Source organism: Pyrus communis, chromosome 15, assembly GCF_041283825.1.
Source record: "Pyrus communis isolate YQ-2024b chromosome 15, ASM4128382v1, whole genome shotgun sequence".
Lineage (NCBI taxonomy): Eukaryota > Viridiplantae > Streptophyta > Magnoliopsida > Rosales > Rosaceae > Pyrus > Pyrus communis.
This window is the reverse complement of record NC_142579.1, coordinates 26,569,606-26,590,305: the sequence shown is the minus strand read 5'-3', so window position 1 is coordinate 26,590,305 and position 20,700 is coordinate 26,569,606. Positions and strand designations below refer to the sequence as shown.

At 34.6% G+C, this 20,700-nt stretch overlaps 1 long non-coding RNA gene across 1 annotated transcript; it reads right to left on the bottom strand.

Annotated features, from left to right (window-relative positions):
- Positions 1 to 6,866: 6,866 nt before the first annotated feature.
- LOC148690793 (uncharacterized) lies at positions 6,867 to 7,956 on the bottom strand. The gene is made up of 2 exons (XR_015957250.1): positions 7,681 to 7,956; positions 6,867 to 7,593 (listed from the first exon to the last, which is right to left on the bottom strand). It is a non-coding gene; the product is annotated as an uncharacterized LOC148690793 (long non-coding RNA).
- Positions 7,957 to 20,700: the final 12,744 nt, after the last annotated feature.

Sequence of the window (20,700 nt, the reverse complement as noted above, 5' to 3'; positions counted from 1 at the left end):
TTTAAATTTTAAAAATTATATAATATATAAAAATAAATTTTAAAATTTAAACTTATCTACTAATATATGTAGTTATAAATAGGGGCTTTTGGATTTAGGTCCAACAACATAGGTAATTTTTGGGACTGAGTCCAATTATCCAATTACATATTTTGATATCAATTTTGCCCCTTCAGATAAAAATATTTAAATTCTTTAATTTTTTTATCATTTATTCAGTTTTTAAATTTTGAATATTTAAATACTCAAACTAAAATATTATCTAGTAACTACCTGCTATTTATGAAGAAAACAAAACCGATATAATCTGGTAACTACCTACCTATTGTTTAGGAAGAAAAATGTTTTATACCTACAAAGCAAATATAATCTACCTGCAAAACAAAAATAAACTACCTATTGTATTGGAAGAAAAATGCTAGGAACCTACATGGCGGAACATATAAATATAAATATGATATAATATACCTTCGTTAAAGGAACGAATTTGGAGAGAAGAACACAAAAATATCACCCATGAAAAGAAGAGACAAAAAAGAGGAGGATTGATAGAGGGAATTGTTTGGAAGAAGGAAAAAAGGTGGGATGAAACGGACTGGGGGTTGAGGTGGTTATATGGCTATAACTAATCCTACAATTAAGGGATTAGTTAAACGACAAATAATCTCATAATAAACAAATTTTGTGTATTTATAACAATTTGTAAGCCTAAGGGGTAAATATGGTACAAACCACAAATAAGCATACGTGGAATCTTAATTATTGGACCTATTTCAATGAAGTGGACTAATTCTATTAATGGCTCACAAAATTGGATCTATATCAAGTTATCCCTTATAAATATTATCATCACTTAATAACGGTAAGCAAAATTCATCCTTTAAACAATATAAGATACTTTTCCAAAACAAACAATGCAAATAAGATGAGAAATGGTGGGCCCAAAATTCAGTTCATCATCGCCAAACACCATCCACCATATATTCATGATCATGAGGAGCAACAACCAGAACCAGCTCTGCTGGGAGACAGACGGAAGCTAAAAACAAACCCAAGGAATAAAATGGTAACATTTGGGCTACTTCTGCTATTAGAATTTAGAAAAATAGAATATAAATGAACAAATATATATATATATATAGAGAGAGAGAGAGAGAGAATATAAATGAACAAATATATACATATAGAGAGAGAGAGAGAGAGAGAGAGAATATAAATGAACAAATATATACATATAGAGAGAGAGAGAGAGAGAGAGAGTATAAATGAACAAATATATAGAGAGAGAGAGAGAGAGAGAGAGAGAATATAAATGAACAAATATATACATAGAGAGAGAGAGAGAGAGAGAGAGAATATAAATGAACAAATATATACATAGAGAGAGAGAGAGAGAGAGAGAGAGAGAGAGAGAGAGAGAGAGAGCTCATTCGAACTGAGAGACTGAGAGGAGGCAACCAAATCATTTAGCGTAATTTTTTACTTCCCCCGTATATCACATGCCGTTTCCTGTCACTCCCAAATTTATTGCCTTGACACTGACTCCTCCCTCAAAACCCACTCTTAGTTTGAGAGATATGTTATCCACGTATTTATTTTTACTTTTTACACTTCATGTTAATTTTTGTCTGTTGATTTTCATCAATTCATCTAATCCGATGATCGAAAACTAAAAGAGGTGTGTAGATATCACTTCCCTAGTTTTATTATACCAAAATTTCTTAGGTGCTCCAGTGTATTTGGTGTTTCAAAATATTCAATACTTCAAATATTTTAATGTTAGATTTGTATTTTATATTTTAAATAAAAATTTTACATTTAAAACACGCAAAGTAGCCGGTACTTCGATGCATCTAAGAGTAATGTTATTCACACTATATTTTTAGATCACATTTCTATACCACCTTAGGTGATATCTGATATGGATAGTCATATTATTTGAAAAATTTGCAAAACCTAAGGAAAGGAAGGAGAAAGACTCCTCGTATACCACAATCATAATTTAATTAACTAGTTTTTCTTAATTATTAGTTTATTAAATAATGAACTAAATTTACAAATCTAATTAATTCAAATGATGTGGCTGTCCGCATCAAATGTCACCTAAAATAATATGAAAATATGATACAAAAACATAATATGAAAAGGATTACTCTACATCCAATTAATTCCTTGTTATACATTCTCCACTACCACCTGAATTACCTTTACAATTCACACTTTCTTTTAGCAAAAGTTGAAATAAGTGCTGCTTGACCCAAAAAACAAAATAAAAAAAATTAGTTGAAGACGACACATTTTAAGTGCAAAAGATGAATACAATCGTTTAGATTGATTTGATTTTTTCGGTTTGAACGGTTCATATGTTCTTTTTCTTTTGAACTCTACCTACTTGTGATCGGCAAAAATAAGAATGAATTGTGTGAAATGAAAGAGTTGTCTAAATGGGGTTAGGGTTTGCCAAAAATGAAAGTTGATAACTGTTAATGCAGAATCCTTTTCAACGCCTAAAATAGTATAGCTTGAGAAAGGGTCAGTAAAGATCCAAAGACAATCCAAAAAAGGAAAGAAAGACCTAGGCCCAAAAAAGGAAAGGAAGACTGAGGCGCAAAAGGACTAGAAGGGGCAACGCCGAGCGCTACAAATAATCGTTCAACAATCTGGTTTGCCTGCAAGCAAAGAAGCCAAGCGTCTCATCATAAAGTAATTTTCGGCTGCATGCGACAAGTGGGCATAGCGACAACTTTATAGCACGAAGTCTCATGGGCAGGCCTACTCGGACACCAACCATAAGCCACGTGTTGGTCATTAACAAGAGCAAAATCTTATAAAGAGATATAGAGGTTGTCAGATCAAGCGCTCGAGTGTGGGTTTCCTCAAAACCCAAGGCCGAGCAAGCCACTCGGTATGCTTTGGCCCTGGAGAACATGCATTTAGGCCTAAACAATGGCGGTGCAGTACTCAAGCTCAGAAACTTTTAGGGCTTACTAAGGGCCTATGTAAGAGGGATGAGTACCTCTTATAGTAGGTCAGACATAAGAGAGAAAAAAGATATTAGACCATATCGAGCACATCTTGTAACCTTTATGCGATATATACGAGCACCTTAGTGGATATATCCAGTTTTTAAGAATGAACCACTTAATCCTTGTTTTCAAGATTCTTATTGTTTTTACTCCGAATCCACCATAAATCGACTACACTGATCTTTGTTAACCTCTCAACTTTGAACGTTAATAATAACAATATGGAGTGGACATATAATAACATAGTTTTTGCAATACTGCTTGTGTGCGTTAGTTAACTTTGGAATTTGTGGTATATTTTTTTTTTGAGGGGTGGGGGGAGGGTGGTTTTCCTTCCTATCTAGGCCGGCCTTACTTTTTTTTTTTTGAACAAATGATATTATTTACACTAAGGGGAGATGATGAGTTTAACCTTATAATAAGCTAGCAATAGTGCGGTTTAAATTTGTTTTTGGCGAGAATCGAACTTAAGACCTCTTACTTACAAATGAAGAGAAATATTACTAAATTATAATGCTAAGTAGCAAGGCAGCTTTCTATTTGAATCATAATAAAATAAAACTTTTTAAGAAAATATTTTACTTGACGGCATTATTAAGTGAACAGTTGTAATAACATTGGGAGAAAAAATTAGCCAAAAATGTCATTATCACACCATTAAACCAAGAGCATCTCCAATAACATAAGCAATTAAAATAGATAAAATTGTACCATAAAAGTTGGGATACATACCTCTAAAAAATGAGACTATGTATGAATTGTCGCCATCTCTAAATTAGCCCATGAAAAGTTTGTCACTACAAAAATTAATTTTGCTTATTCAATTGCTTTATGAACAAAGTTTGTCACTCCAATAAATTAGAGTTGGCGAACTAAACATGCAACTACTCTTTTTTTTTTTTTTTTTAGTCATCTTCATCTATATAAAGTATTTTATTATAAAAAGAGATGTGAGACCCGATTTACTTACTCATGTTATTGTAGAAAATATTACTTATTTTGATAAGGAAAATGTTATTGGCACTCTAAAAATCTCATTCTATACTCCTTACAAGTGTATTTTTCTTTTCAAATATAGAAAGTTTAAAATGTAGAATGAAATTTTTGGAGTGCCAATAGCAATTCCTTTTGAGAAAGTAGAAAAATTACCTACTCAATCAAACACTTCATTAAAACATGGAGTTTCACTACTCATTTGCTTAAAGAGGTGAAATAATACCGTTTTGTTGGCGACACAGTACTACTCTCTCTTCTCCATGCGTTGCATGTCTCTCTCTCTCTCTCTCTCTCTCTCTAGATTGTGAGAGAGGAGATGGAAAAAAATCTCTCTATGTATGCTTTGTAAGTTTGTATAGTAGGGAATTGTTATTAGCACTTCAAAAATCTCATTCTACATTTCAAACTTTTTATATTAGGAAAGAAAAATATATTTGTGAAGAGTATATAATAAGATTTTTAAAATGCAAATAACATTTTCCGTATAACATTGTAAGTTAGAAATAATAATAAGGTAATTAAATTTGTAAATTAAATAATGTATTATTAATAAATAATAAACATATTTAATTAATATTTAATTTATAATTTAAATATTTATAATATATTATTAATTTGTAAATTTGATTTAAAAAATTTAGTCTTTTAATAAAAAAAAGAAGGGATGGAAGGAAGAAATGAAGCAGGCGGTAGTCAACCATGGGAACAAACACGGGGCTCGAGAATAACAGTGACAGCCCCACTGCGGGCAGCGTGCACTGCAGGTACAATAATTATTGGGACTCGCACACATCCATCCATCCATTCATCCATCACTATCCCACCACACAAACCCAAACCACAAAAATAACAACATTTCAAAAATTCAAGTGTACGATCGAGTATATTTTTTCATACAATACTTTTCAAACTTACAATACTTAATTAGAATCAATTATATGGACTTACTTTTCCCTCTTAATCTATATATGGACTTATTCGACCCAAAATAAAAAATCTACATACGGACTTATTTTTTCATTTTGGGATGTTAGTAAACGCCGGATATATATGTTGAGAATAAATGTGAAACACATATCTTGTTTTTTTTTTTTTAAATAAGTAAATAGAAGTTTTATTTGAACCCATATAATCTATCTTTACATCTAACTTAAATTTTAAATGTGATTTTTCTTTTTATCCTATTGCATAATTACCCTTAAGTACAAAATTAAATTAACAATAAAACGAAAATTTATCAACAAACCCATACCCAATCATCAAACCTATTATCACCGATTCTTTATCCTCTGTTCATTCTAGCTAAAACTCAAAGACGTTCTCATAGAGAAAGACAAGCTTTTTTTTAAAGATGGATAATGATTTTGAAGTTTTGAATCCTTAAACTAAGGTATGAATCGATTTATGCAATTTTTTTTTTCATTTAATTTCACAATCAACCTTTTTTCAATGCATAATTACTTGCAAAAACATATATGGTTAAACAAATGTATGTTAGTATGTAGTCTCCAAAAGTTTCTTCGTCTTCCTTTTGTTTGAATCAATCATAATTTAATTCGGTTGTTGGATGTCGAAAGTGTTTCAATTTCATGAAAATATAGGAATGTGAGGTTCAAGTAGGTTCGTAGCATAGAAAGACATGCCTTTAATTTCAGAGGTGAATTTTTTTATCTTGATTATGATAATTAAAACATAATCTTGTTTTAGTTACGAGATTATTAGGTACCCTTATCATCATGTGATGGGAAGATGGCGTGCCTCTACTTCTCTGCAAATTCGTGTAGGCCTTGCAAGGCTCTTACTTCTCAGATGGTGACACTTTATGAAATGCTTTGAGTGGAAGGGCAAAGAGTTTGAGATAATTTTTGTCTCCTTCAACTGCTATGAGGAAAAATTCAATGAACACTTCAAGTGCATGCCGTGGTTGACAATGCCGTTCAATGCTAATCTTCATAAAAGATTGAGTGACATGTACTGCATAGAATGATCTTCGATACATTGATTTTGAGTTCTTATTTTCTAAATGGGTGTAAAGATAAACTTATAGATTGGATTGGGTTTGTGAGGATAGTTTAGATAGTAAATCAGGTTTAATTAAAATTAATATAGGTGTGGATAGTAAGTTGAGTGTAGAAATAGGTTATATGGGTTCAAATAAAATTTCCCATAAGTAAATCATGTCCACTGTGACTTGATAAGAATTGAATTGAAATTGACTACAATGTATTTAGTTTAAGAGCATCTTCAAATGAGATGTCAAAATACTAGGTGGAATGGCATTGTGCATATTTGACATCAAAAGTCTATCCAACCGAAACGTTATTTACTGACTGGATATGAAGGTTTTGTGATTTGAAGTCAAATTTGACATCAATGTCAAATTTATTTTTAATTCATTTTAATGGTGGATCCCTTAGTCCACTAACATTTCAACGAATAAAAATTTTGTTTCAATATTTTTTTTTTAATAATTACAACCATTTAAAACTCTATTTAAATATAAAAAAAATAACATTTGACAATTCAGTTGGAGAAGTACAAAATTTGATGTAAGACTTCAGATTACCACATTAGTCGTCAATTGTAATTTGACTTTTATAATTTGACATCTCCTTTGGAGATAGTCTGAATAGCCTACCTTTAGTGAGTAACTTTATAGTATCACCGCCACATTACCGTATTGTGTTTCTAATCATATCATTATAACCCACTTATTGATTTATTAATATTGTACCCTCGATCCGCATCATCACAATCCACTCATACTATGACATTGAATTAGTAACATTATTTAATAGTATGATGGTCACACTAAAAAGATTTCTTATACAGTGTACTTGTGAGTGGCAATAATAATAATAATATGCATCAACATAAATAATTTACTCAAAAACATTTATTTTTGAAGGAATCCACTCACAGGTATGTTTAGTGTAACTCCTTATTAGGCTCCTTCCCAGATTCCCTTCTTACCTTGCTCAAACCTATGAATGTAACGTTTAGTTTAATTAAGCATTTCTATACATCTTATAGACATTCATCCAAAACTGCTATTTAGATATTGAATTTGCACACACGAAGAGCGCTCCGTGATTTAGAACATCAAAAAAGCTAGGATTAAACCACAAGTCCTACACGTGCTGCCCCCACACCGCCACTCGTTGTGCTCCAGCCACGTGCCCCTGCAGTGGTGTGACGCACCGCCACGGTTCGGCGATTAGACACCACAATCATCATCGCAGGAGCCACGCGCCAATCATCTGAATATTTGACTCAGGGAGACGGAAAATACCTTTTCCGTTGGGAGATACCGCTATTTCTAACGGGTCTGCCGTTGCTGGCGTCAAAGTGAACGGTATTCGCTGCTCACCTTCGTCGAAATTTGCAAAATTCCAGAACACGGGCAAGCTTAGTTCTAAGCTCGAATTTGACGGATTTATACTCCTCATTCAACCAAAATCACAAAAATAAGTCTAAGATTTTTCCTACGATTAGATTGGCCCAAAAGATGTTGAAACCTCATCGGATTCAACAGGAACTCCTCGAACCTCCTCGCCGGTTTCTGGAAATGCTAAAAACACGACATGTAGGGGGTTAAAACCTTGAATCCAAACCTAAATTTCACCCCACAACACGAGTATTGGCTTAAGGAACTTACCCAGGTCAAACGTAGAAGAATTTGAGGACGGATTGCACCTTGAACTCGTTGGAGTCCGTCCGTTTCCTCTTGCCGGAAACTGAAAATATGCATAATGAGCAAATAGGGTTAAAAACCCTCTATTTGAGTTCAAAATTCACCACACAATACCTCAAGACACATATGAGTTCCAATTGGAACTCGGAGCTCTCAAGCTCAATCATTTCCTAGCCCCTGATCGTACATGCAAGACCACCCTCGTGACCCTCAGGTCACGAGGAGTCTAAATATGGTGGTGTGGGGCTAAATATTGAACGACAAATGGTTGAGAGTTGCAAGGATCCAAGTGAAGAGAATATCAATGTTCAAACTAAATAACATTTGTCAATAGATTAATGAATGAGCTGTAATAAGTTGTTACAAGTTAGTTGAGATAAGGAGAAGAATTAGTTTTTAGCTAAATATCAGCTAAGTAAGGAAGAAAGATATAACTAGGCCTGGCAAACGGGTCGTGTCTATCGTGTTCGTGTCGTTTTCGTGTAACACCTGTTATCTTAACGGGTCGTGTCGTGTCACACCCGTTATCTTAACGGGTCCTTAACAGGTCGTGTCACTTTACCCAACGGGTAAAGTGACCCGACCCGTTATGACCCGTTAAGAAAAAAATATATTTTTTTAAAATTTGCACATACCACACATTGCCACATAAATATTACTTCAAAACATTAAAACATTTCTCGTTCAAGTACTATATCTACACTCGAAAATCCAAGCATATACAAACAATTTTGACGGTTTGGATCGTTGAAATTAGTTTTGGAGAATTCGTAAAACGATAGATTGACTAACACTTAGAGTTTATTTATACTTTCATTAAGTATAATATAAGATTTTGTGGTATCCACTTGTGTAAATATTTTAAATTGAAGATCGAATTCATTCATTGTATTCATATAGGGTCAAGGAGTGTAGTTATAAAAAATCATCAAAATCGGAGTTAAAATAACCGTTAAATCGTGATTTTTCGTTTATAACCGTTGAAAAGCTTTGTCTCGTTACTTGATCTCTGAATGTTTTTTTTTTGTGATTTTTTGCTGATGTGATCTCCAAGCATATACAAACAATTTTGACGGTTTGGATCGTTGAAATTAGTTTTGGAGAATTCGTAAAACGATAGATTGACTAACACTTAGAGTTTATTTATACTTTCATTAAGTATAACATAAGATTTTGTGGTATCCACTTGTGTAAATATTTTAAATTGAAGATCGAATTCATTCATTGTATTCATATAGGGTCAAGGAGTGTAGTTATGAAAAATCATCAAAATCGGAGTTAAAATAACCGTTAAATCGTGATTTTTCGTTTATAACCGTTGAAAAGCTTTGTCCCGTTACTTGATCTCTGAATGTTTTTGTTTTTGTGATTTTTTGCTGATGTGATCTCCAAGCATATACAAACAATTTTGACGGTTTGGATCGTTGAAATTAGTTTTGGAGAATTCGTAAAACGATAGATTGACTAACACTTAGAGTTTATTTATACTTTTATTAAGTATAACATAAGATTTTGTGGTATCCACTTGTGTAAATATTTTAAATTGAAGATCGAATTCATTCATTGTATTCATATAGGGTCAAGGAGTGTAGTTATAAAAAATTATCAAAATCGGAGTTAAAATAACCGTTAAATCGTGATTTTTCGTTTATAACCGTTGAAAAGCTTTGTCCCGTTACTTGATCTTTGAATGTTTTTTTTTTTGTGCTTTTTTGCTGATGTGATCTCCAAGCATATACAAACAATTTTGACGGTTTGGATCGTTGAAATTAGTTTTGGAGAATTCGTAAAACGATAGATTGACTAACACTTAGAGTTTATTTATACTTTCATTAAGTATAACATAAGATTTTGTGGTATCCACTTGTGTAAATATTTTAAATTGAAGATCGAATTCATTCATTGTATTCATATAGGGTCAAGGAGTGTAGTTATAAAAAATCATCAAAATCGGAGTTAAAATAACCGTTAAATCGTGATTTTTCGTTTATAACCGTTGAAAAGCTTTGTCCCGTTACTTGATCTCTGAATGTTTTTTTTTTGTGATTTTTTGCTGATGTGATCTCCAAGCATATACAAACAATTTTGACGGTTTGGATCGTTGAAATTAGTTTTGGAGAATTCGTAAAACGATAGATTGACTAACACTTAGAGTTTATTTATACTTTTATTAAGTATAACATAAGATTTTGTGGTATCCACTTGTGTACATATTTTAAATTGAAGATCGAATTCATTCATTGTATTCATATAGGTTCAAGGAGTGTAGTTATAAAAAATCATCAAAATCGGAGTTAAAATAACCGTTAAATCATGATTTTTCGTTTATAACCGTTGAAAAGCTTTGTCTCGTTACTTGATCTTTGAATGTTTTTTTTTTGTGATTTTTTGCTGATGTGATCTCCAAGCATATACAAACAATTTTGACGGTTTGGATCGTTGAAATTAGTTTTGGAGAATTCGTAAAACGATAGATTGACTAACACTTAGAGTTTATTTATACTTTCATTAAGTATAACATAAGATTTTGTGGTATCCACTTGTGTAAATATTTTAAATTGAAGATCGAATTCATTCATTGTATTCATATAGGGTCAATGAGTGTAGTTATAAAAAATCATCAAAATCGGAGTTAAAATAACCGTTAAATCGTGATTTTTCGTTTATAACCGTTGAAAAGCTTTGTCCCGTTACTTGATCTCTGAATGTTTTTTTTTTGTGATTTTTTGCTGATGTGATCTCCAAGCATATACAAACAATTTTGACGGTTTGGATCGTTGAAATTAGTTTTGGAGAATTCGTAAAACGATAGATTGACTAACACTTAGAGTTTATTTATACTTTCATTAAGTATAGCATAAGATTTTGTGATATCCACTTGTGTAAATATTTTAAATTGAAGATCAAATTCATTCATTATATTCATATAGGGTCAAGGAGTGTAGTTATAAAAAATCATAAAAATCGGAGTTAAAATAACCGTTAAATCGTGATTTTTCGTTTATAACCGTTGAAAAGTTTTGTCCCGTTACTTGATCTCTGAATGTTTATTTTTTATGATTTTTTGTTGATGTGATCTCAAAGCATATACAAACAAGTTTGACGGTTGGGATCGTTGAAATTAGTTTTGGAGAATTCGTATGCCATCAATCAAGTTCCGTGTGTGTGCGTGTGTGTATATATATATATTTATTAAGTAGATTTAAATCTATTTATTTTGTATGTATAAATTATAATTGACTGGTACACGGAATAGTACATACATCACGTGTCACGTGTGTCATTATAAAAATAGTGAGATATGTCATGACAGTCATGTGTGTGATAAAAAGTTAATAACTTAAAAAAAAAAAAAAAATTTCTCACCACTTCTATTAATTTTCATTTTTCCCTCTCTTTTTTGTTTCCTTTTCAACTTTTTCTTATCATTTTCACTTTTCCCTCCAACATATTTCCCTAATTCCCTCACTTTTTTGTTTTATTTTCAACTTTTCTTAACATTTTCATTTTCCCTCCATTTTTTTTTTCAAAAAGGGCGGCAAGTTGGCAATGGCAAGAAATTGATTATTGAAATTTGAATGGAAAGAAATCACATCAAATTTCAATGGATGCAAAATCATGCAATGCATCATGCATATTAAATTATTAATTAATAATTATTATAGTTTTTATAAAATTTAATATATATATATATATATATATATAATTATTATAGATAGACTTAATATTTTGGGTGACACACCCCGACCGAGATCAGGGCATGCTGGCCGTCACACGAAGGTGACGTAGCCATGTGCGCGTGCGGAAGCTAATAAGATAGTAATATAAAAGTACTAATAATTAAAAATTTACTAGCATACAAGGTACTAGTGTATGTGAGACACAATTCAGAGCAAGTCTACAACAGCCCAAAAGGAAAAGATACGACATAAATACACCCGAAGGTGACCCTACAATGGTGAGTGTCTGTCAGAAATGCCGGAACGCCCTCTGGAATAAACCACCGAACCTGCTAGACCACTAGAACCTGGAGGGGCGCAAAAACAAAAGCGTGAGTGGGCAAAAACAAAGCTCTTTGAAAACTCTTTAGCAAAATACATTCTAACCCCTCGCCGTAAAACCTGTATACTTCCCAGAAAATGAACATATATACGTATGTATAGGTATGCCAATCATGCTCCACAATATGCCATTCATGCTCGAGAATATGCCACAACAGAATCTCATAATCAAATATAAATGCTCAAGCATAATTCACATCAATAACATATAATCTGGCAGCCGGGAGTCACCTAACGTGACATGTACCGCTGCATCTAGAGCTCCAATCTCAACTCAACATCTGAATCTGCACACGAGTCGGAACCACCTAACGTGGTCTGTACGACAGGACTGGGTGTAATATATACGCTCTAGTGCTACGATCACGTGAAGACTGTGCGAATAATCGCGGGTCACCTACGAGTCGGAACCACCTAATGTGGTCTGCACGACAAGGCTTGCACCTAACTTGGATCCAAGGCGAGCGTGTGGTGCGGGTGAACATCACGTGAAGGACTATGCCCTGGCCCTGGGCGGGAGCACTAACACCGGGGGTGCAGATTATGAGCTCTCTAAGCATTTCAAACTACTATTACATAACAACATGAATACCGCTTACCTGGCACTTACCTGTGCGTTGATAGGAGCATATTCATGCGACTTAAATGGCTTGTTCTCGTGCATTTACGTTATGTTTCTCTAGTTATTTTAGTCCTTTATGCTTCTTTTGTGTGTTTTCAGGTTCTAAGGGCAAGGTATGCAAAAGGATGCCTTTTGGAGCCTTTTGGAGCAAATTAGAGATTGGAATGGATATCATATGCTTGGAGCCAAGAGGATGGACGAAATTAAAGACTTGAAGTAGGAAAGTTAAATCCTAAAAGACCTCATGTTTAAGCATCATTGAAGACTCCTACGCATTTTAGAACACAAAAACAACATTCCTTGCAACCTTAGGACATTGTCGTGTGTTTCCTTGTGTCTCCCTTCCTTGCCATGCAAGGAAGGGCTTTGTTCCCTATTTTAAACACTTAAAGCATTCATTTATCATATCATTCATTTATCATATCATTCACTTATTATAAGCATTCACTTATCAAACCATTCACTTATCACTTCCATTCACTTATCACTTATCACTTCCATTCACTTATCACTCACCACATATCATTCATTTATCACTTAACATATCATACACTTATCATAATCATTCACTTATTCTTTCATCATTCAACCACCAATTCAACACATGCATCTTCAAACATATCAACCCTACAAGCACATGCTCCCCCTAATCCCTTGCCGTGCCTTCCTCAACCATTTCAACCACATTCTTCCACTTTGTCTCTCATCATTTCAGCCACATTTCTAACTCACATGCATCACATTCATTTCCAAACAACAATCACTTCAAATGCCATGCATTCACATGCATTTACACCACAAAAAACCCCTTTGCCGTGGGCTTTCAATGCCTTTCCAGCTTTCCCTTTTATTTTCCAGCTTTCATTCTTCACAATTTCAGCCATTACACATGCATTTCAAACCTTTCAACACCCTTTAATCATCTCCCTTTAAGTTATGATTTTATTTCCTAACCCTACATGCATTATTTATTAGCATCTTCACATGCATTCACACACACTTCACACAAACAAATCCATCCATGCCGTGGGTTCCCTTTGCTCCCCTTGTGCAATTCCAGTTTTCACATGTGTCCTAGCTGTTTTTCCATCATTCCTCCACACAAATGCTTAAACAAACAGCCATATATTCCCTCCACTACCCCTATAAATACCCTAGCATTCATTCATTCATGCATATCTCATTTCATACACAACACCCCTCAAACACTTCCATTCCCTCCCCTAGCCGTGAGTTCCCTTGTAATCCAAAAACCATTTCTCCATTCCCCTTCCACTTCTCCACCACTCCTTTTCCATTCCACACTTCCATCCCCCAAACCAATTATCCCTAGACCTTATGCTTCAATAAAGAGGAAGAGAAGAGGGCCTAAACGTTCATACAATTCAAGTTTGAGTTGTTGGAATGTTTAGGTGTTTCTTTGATTTCAATGTTTAATTTCAATTCTCTTTGTTTGTACGTATGAGGAATGGAAGAGAAGAGGGCCTAAACGTTCATACAATTCAAGTTTGAGTTGTTGGAATGTTTAGGTGTTTCTTTGATTTCAAAGTTATAATAAACTAAACCCCCTTTAGCTAGGGGGTGATTCGAAATATATGTTTATGCTTGCATTTTGATTTGATTACTTCTAATTGCGTTTCATAAGTTGTGGATTCAATTTGTTTAACCGTTTGATTGATAACTTATTTATGTATGTTTATTGAGAATGCGCGCTTAATTTTCATGCATGAATATGACGCTAGAATATAAGTGAGTTTCACCTAATAGTTACGAACTTATATTCACAAGTAGTGGAGGTTGCTTATAAACAATCGCGTTAAACGAATTCTTGGCATAAGTTTCATGCGTATTCCATAGTAACGAATGCCTCGTCAACACTTATAGTTTTCATGATGCTTAATGATCTTTGATTGTATCTTTATTGTGCTTTTCACGTAAAGGACTTTTGGAGAATGTTGTGAATTGCGTTGCGCTAACCCATCCAATTCATTAACTTAAGGAAAACTTGACGGTTAATTTAAGCGGACCTAATTAACCCGGGGCGTTGAGAATTAATGATTTATTGAAATGCAATTGGAAATCGTTTCATTATGCAAGTATAACATATGTGGAGATGAACCCCGTAGCTAACTTTCCATCCATTCGTTCTTTCTTTTCTTGTTTCTGTTTTCATGTTTAATTTAACTTGTTATTCAATTATGTTAAACATGTGAAACTAATTTCTTTGTAGTTAGAGGTGAATTTGAAGCCATGGACATATGTTGGTTATGATTTGATTTACTCCAGTTATGAATTCATGAACTTTAGATGTGGGTTACTTTTCTGTTTTGATTAAGAACTTGTTTATGTATGTGGGTTGAGGGTCGACACTTAATTTGCATGTCTAAACTTGATGCTAGGATATAAGGGAATTTCACCTAATCGTTATGAACTTATATTCATGAGTAGTAAAGATCGCTAGTCACGATTGTGTTTAGTAAACCCTAGGCTGGATTAACATGCGTATTCCATAGTTATGAATGCCTAGTCGATGCTTATGATTTCCGTTGAACTTAATGATCTTTGTTGAATGTCTCTATCATGCGTATTCCATGGTTAGGGACTTTGATTAGGAATAATTTGGTTGTAATGCGTATCCCATTCAATCCAATGAATCTAGGGAAATCTGAAAGTTAGTTTAAGCGAACCTAATTAACTTGGAGCATTGTCATTCATCGTTTGTTGAAGTCATAACTGGGAGTCAATTTATATGCTTATGTTCATGTGTGGATAAGGAACCCTCTAACTAGTTGTTCATCATTCTATTTCATTAATTTCGTTTTTAGAATCTGTTTTAATTCCAAGTTTCTGTTTTTAGTTTAAATTCATCCAAAACCAATCCCCCATTTATTTTAAAGTGTTAGATTAGTTAGAAATACATTCATATTGTTATTTTACGTTTTTGAGTCAAATCCAAGTGATTAACAATCCCTCCTAATCCCCGGTCCAGAACGATCCCTACTTATACATATACTACAATTTGACGAAAAGAGGGTTTAATTTGTGTGCGTATAAATCTCGTAATCAAATATAAATGCTCAAGCATAATTCACATCAATAACATATAATCTGGCAGCCGGGAGTCACCTAACGTGACATGTACCACTGCATCTAGAGCTCCAATCTCAACTCAACATCTGAATCTGCACACGAGTCGGAACCACCTAACGTGGTCTGTACGACAGGACTGGGTGTAATATATACGCTCTAGTGCTACGATCACGTGAAGACTGTGCGAATAATCGCGGGTCACCTACGAGTCGGAACCACCTAATGTGGTCTGCACGACAAGGCTTGCACCTAACTTGGATCCAAGGCGAGCGTGTGGTGCGGGTGAACATCACGTGAAGGACTATGCCCTGGCCCTGGGCGGGAGCACTAACACCGGGGGTGCAGATTATGAGCTCTCTAAGCATTTCAAACTACTATTACATAACAACATGAATACCGCTTACCTGGCACTTACCTGTGCGTCCACAGCACCAATACACATATATAAATGTATGCCACTACCAATGCATGTGATGATGCGTAAACGTCATTCATATGATGCATGGCATAAAACAAATAACCTTTTCTATTTAATTTCTGGGAATATAAATGTATATAGGTATATACGGAAAACAAAAGCCCACTCACTGATAATTAGAAGGGTCGTAGCCCCCCTGCCTCGAGTGTGTACGCTCGTCCTCGGAATACGTATCACCTATACGTGAAAAAGCAACGAAAACGTTAATTTAAAAGCACATAACCAACTTCTCGTAATAACTTCTCATACATTGCTCAATTTGGACAATTGAATATACCAACGTGATCTACACAACCTCAGGATCACACCCATATTTTTAGAATAATTTTTGGACCCCGCACGCGCCCCCACGCGCCGTCCTAGGCACGGACCTACGCGCCCCCCACGCGCGGCCACGTGCCATGCACACTGACGGCATCAACTGACGCCGTCAGGAATATTCCGTTAAACTGACGGAATATTCCGTTAAACTTAACTGACGCCGTCCACTGCCGTTAGGAATATTCCGTTAAACTTAACGGAATATTCCCCTTTCTTCTCCGGCGAGCCTCCGGCGCCGGCGACGGCGCCGGAAAACTGGAAATTTTTCAAACTTTGTTTTCTCCTTCGTTTCTCAACCAAATTTCATGATTTTTGAACCAAAATGAAGCTTAGGACTAGTAGAATCACGTTAGACTAGTTTTAAGGCCTAAAAATTAAGGAATCTCACCTGCAACAACGATCCAAGTTCGGCCAACTTCGAACCTAGCCTTCCCGACGTCCAATTTCACCCATCGAACCACTCCGAGGCTCCTTGGGACCTCACAAACACAACTACAAGCTTCAAAATTGCAAAAACAAGCTAGTTTAAGGGTTGCATGAACAATACATAATTCGGCCATTGTTGAAACGACGTGAAAACGTTCGAATTCTTACCTGGAATTGGTATGGTTGTGCTCCTCACAACCTCACGAGTTCAATGGTGTAATTGGTTTCTTGATTGGTGAAAGTTTTGAGTGTGTTTGTGTGTAGTCCGTCTGTTTGCAGAAGGAAGAAGAAGAAGATGGACTCGGGGAGAGAGAGAGAGAGAGAGAGACAGAGTGACAGAAAGTGAGGGAATGAGGGAGGGAATCCCGGGAGAGTGAGGGTGATGTGTGAGTGCGTGTGTGGTCCTACAACACCACACTACACAAAACTACACGTAAGTTTAACGAACTAGGGGGTAAAATCGTAAATTCACACGAACGTTAAAATGAAATTTGGGACGGGATGTTACATTGGGGGTATAATTATTATAGTATATATAATTATTATAATTATTATAAATTTTATAGTTAATTTAATATATATATATATATATATATATTATAATTTTTAGGGGTATAAAATTGTAAAATTAATGTATATAATTATTACAGTTTTTTTTTAGGGTTATAAAATTATAAAAATAATATTCTGCTTATCGTGTATCGTGTTACCCACGTGTATACCCGAACCAACCCGTTATCTTAACAGGTGCTTATCGGGTTACCCGATAAGGACCCGATTCGTTATCGTGTCGACCCAAACACCTGTTAATTTCGTGTCGTGTCGTGTCAGGTTATCGGGTCGTGTCAGAAATTGCCAGGCCTAGATATAACTACCATTGTAATCATAGCTTGTTCATCAAGAAATCAATATACAGTTTCACTTTCTCTCTCTTTTTGAGTTATCTCCCTCTTTATTCTTCTGCATTCTGTGAACCTTTCAAGAACACATTCATCAATAGTAACATGGTATCAGAGCCAGAGAATGAACTGGCGCTTTTGCACCTTCATTAAAAGCATTGCTTTCTTTCTCTAATCCTCTATTTTGCATACTGCTATGATTCTACAAATTAGGGTCTTCCCTTATCTCTGAGTTCTTTACGATTCGGTTCTTCTTTGATTGCCTTCTACGTGTTTGATCAAAAGTCTCAATGAAAGTTTCTTCTCAAAAGTTCAACAATGGTAACTGCAAATCAATTGAGAATTGTTCAGTTTCCGATCACAAACCTCATTTCCATGGTTTCTACTTTGATTACAGTGAAGTTGGATAACTCTAACTATCTTACTTGGAGTTTCTAGATCAAGTTGCTCCTTGAAAGCCATGGCATCATGGGGTTCGTTGATAGACCAAGAAAATGTCCTCTAAGATTTGATGATGATTCTGAAATTGGAGGAATTCAAAAAGATGATTACTTGGTATGGAAAATACACAATTGTGTGCATATGCAACTGTTGATTGCAACATTGTCTACTACAGCAATGTCATCCATAATTGGCAGTCAAAGCTATCATGAGATGTGGGTGAATCTCACTGAAAGGTTCTCTACGGTCATTAAAGCTACAATCTTTCTGATGAAAATTGAGCTTCGAAACATAAAAAAGGGTATGAATCTGTGTCTGATAATCTCCAAACGATCAAGGATGTAAGGGATCATCTTGCAGCTACAGGAGTAATGTTTGATGATGATGATGTGATAATTCTTGCACTGAAGAAGCTTCCTGCAGAGTTTAACACTTTTAGATGTGTTATAAGAGAAAGGGAAAATGGTATATCTCTCAAGGATTTCAGATCCCAATTACTTGTAGATGAAGCTATCATTGGTCAGTCCTTTGAATCCTCGTCTACTTTACCATTTGGAACTACAATAGTTGCTGCCACTCAATCAAATAAGGAAAAACATTGGCTCTTGGTCAAGAATCATCACAGTCTACTGAAATAGGGTCTAGTTTTGGATCATCTAGTCACAGCTTTAACAATCATGCTGGTGGATCAAATATTACAGGATACAACTCTGCGAATGGTTCTTTTAACAACTACAACAATTTATATCAAGGGTCCTACAACTATAGGAGATATAAGGAGAACAATTTCTGAGGAAAAGGAAGAGGCTGATCCTATAACTATAGTCCAATATCTTATCATCCTCCATCAAATGGAAGCCCTGGTATTCTTGGTGCCCCAAAACCTTATCAATCAAATCGTGCATAACATACTTTTGCAATCCCTATTTATCAAATCTACAACAAAAAAGGTCATGTTGCTACTGATTGTTTTCAAAGGCATATTTTTTTCACATTCTAATGCCAACATACCAATTTAATGTCAAATTTGCTGAAAATTTGGACATTCAGCTCTGCAATGCTATCACAGAGGCAATTTTGCATATTAAGGAAAACCACCAACACTCACTGCTATGCATGCTCAGCATCAACCTTCTGCACTAGAGCAACAATTCTGGATTGCAGACACTAGAGCTACTTCTCACATGACCTCTGAGTTAGCTAATCATGATCTAGTTACTCTATACCAAGGGAATGATACTATAACCATAACAAGTGGTGCATGTTTGCATATTTCTCATATTGGCACATTAACATTATCTATTTCTAATAACACACTTGCCTTGAATAATGTTCTACATGTTCCAAAGATCTCATAACACTTGTTATCCATCTATTAATTATGTAAAGAATGTAGATGTCGATTCATTTATGATGATACTTTCTTATGGGTTCAGGACAAATCCACAGGGACAATCATAATCAAAGGGTTGTGTAGAGAGGGCTACTATCCTATTCCTTTCAACATACCATAAAAGCTGTCACCTGCATTACCTTATAAGCACACATGTTGTCTAGCAAAACCTGTTAATCCAGTTTGTGGCATAAAAGACTAGGACATACATCAAATGCCATTACTTCTGCCATTCCACTTCAACTTAATATCCTTGCATCACTTGGTACATGTCAAACAATATGTACACCTTGTTTGGAAAGAAAGTTTACTAAGTTGCAGTTTAATTTTCCTGTAACCAAGTATGTACAACCTCTAAAGGTATTGCAGAGTGATGTATAGGGATCTGCCCCCTTATTATCTCATGAAGGATTTAGGTATTATGTAACCTTCATAGATGAATGTACTCGATATACATGGGTTTTCCCTTTAAATAATAAATCAGAAGTTTTTCAACAGTTGTGCACTTTTATGCCTATTTGGGTACTTAGTTTTCTGCACAACCAAAAATCTTATAAAGTTATGATAGGGGTGAATATCTTGGATCCAAGTTTCAACATTTCTTGTCACAAAAAGGCATGTTACACCAAAAATCTTATCTCTATACCCCATAACAAAATGGGTTGGCAGAAAGGAAATATAGACATGTTGTAGAAACTGCAATTACATTGCTTCAAATTGCAAGTTTACCTGTTAAATTCTGGTTACATGCTTATGATAGAGCTACATATTTGATCAATAGAATGCCATGTGCTACTTTACAAATGAAATCCATTTACCATCTGTTGTTTAAACAGATTCCATACATTAATCATTTGAATTTTTTTGGTTGTGCATGCTTTCCACTACTTAAATCATACAACAGCTCTAAACTACAACCAAAAACAAAACCCTGTGTTTTCTTGGTTATGCAGGTCATTATAAAGGTTTTCTTTGTCTAAATATTACAACTCAAAGAATATATATATATATATATATATATATATATATCTAGGCATGTTTTGTTTGATGAAACAACTTTTTCATATTCTAATGCTGAACAATTACCCAAATTAACACAGTCATCATTTGCAAGTATACATGAGCATTCTCAAAGTCCTCCAACAACATCTGTTTCATTAAATAATCAAGTAGTATCACCGGCATCTCATAATCATTCATCAACATCTTAGACCACAAAGTTCTTGACCTTGCATTCATCTAGTGCCTCAAAT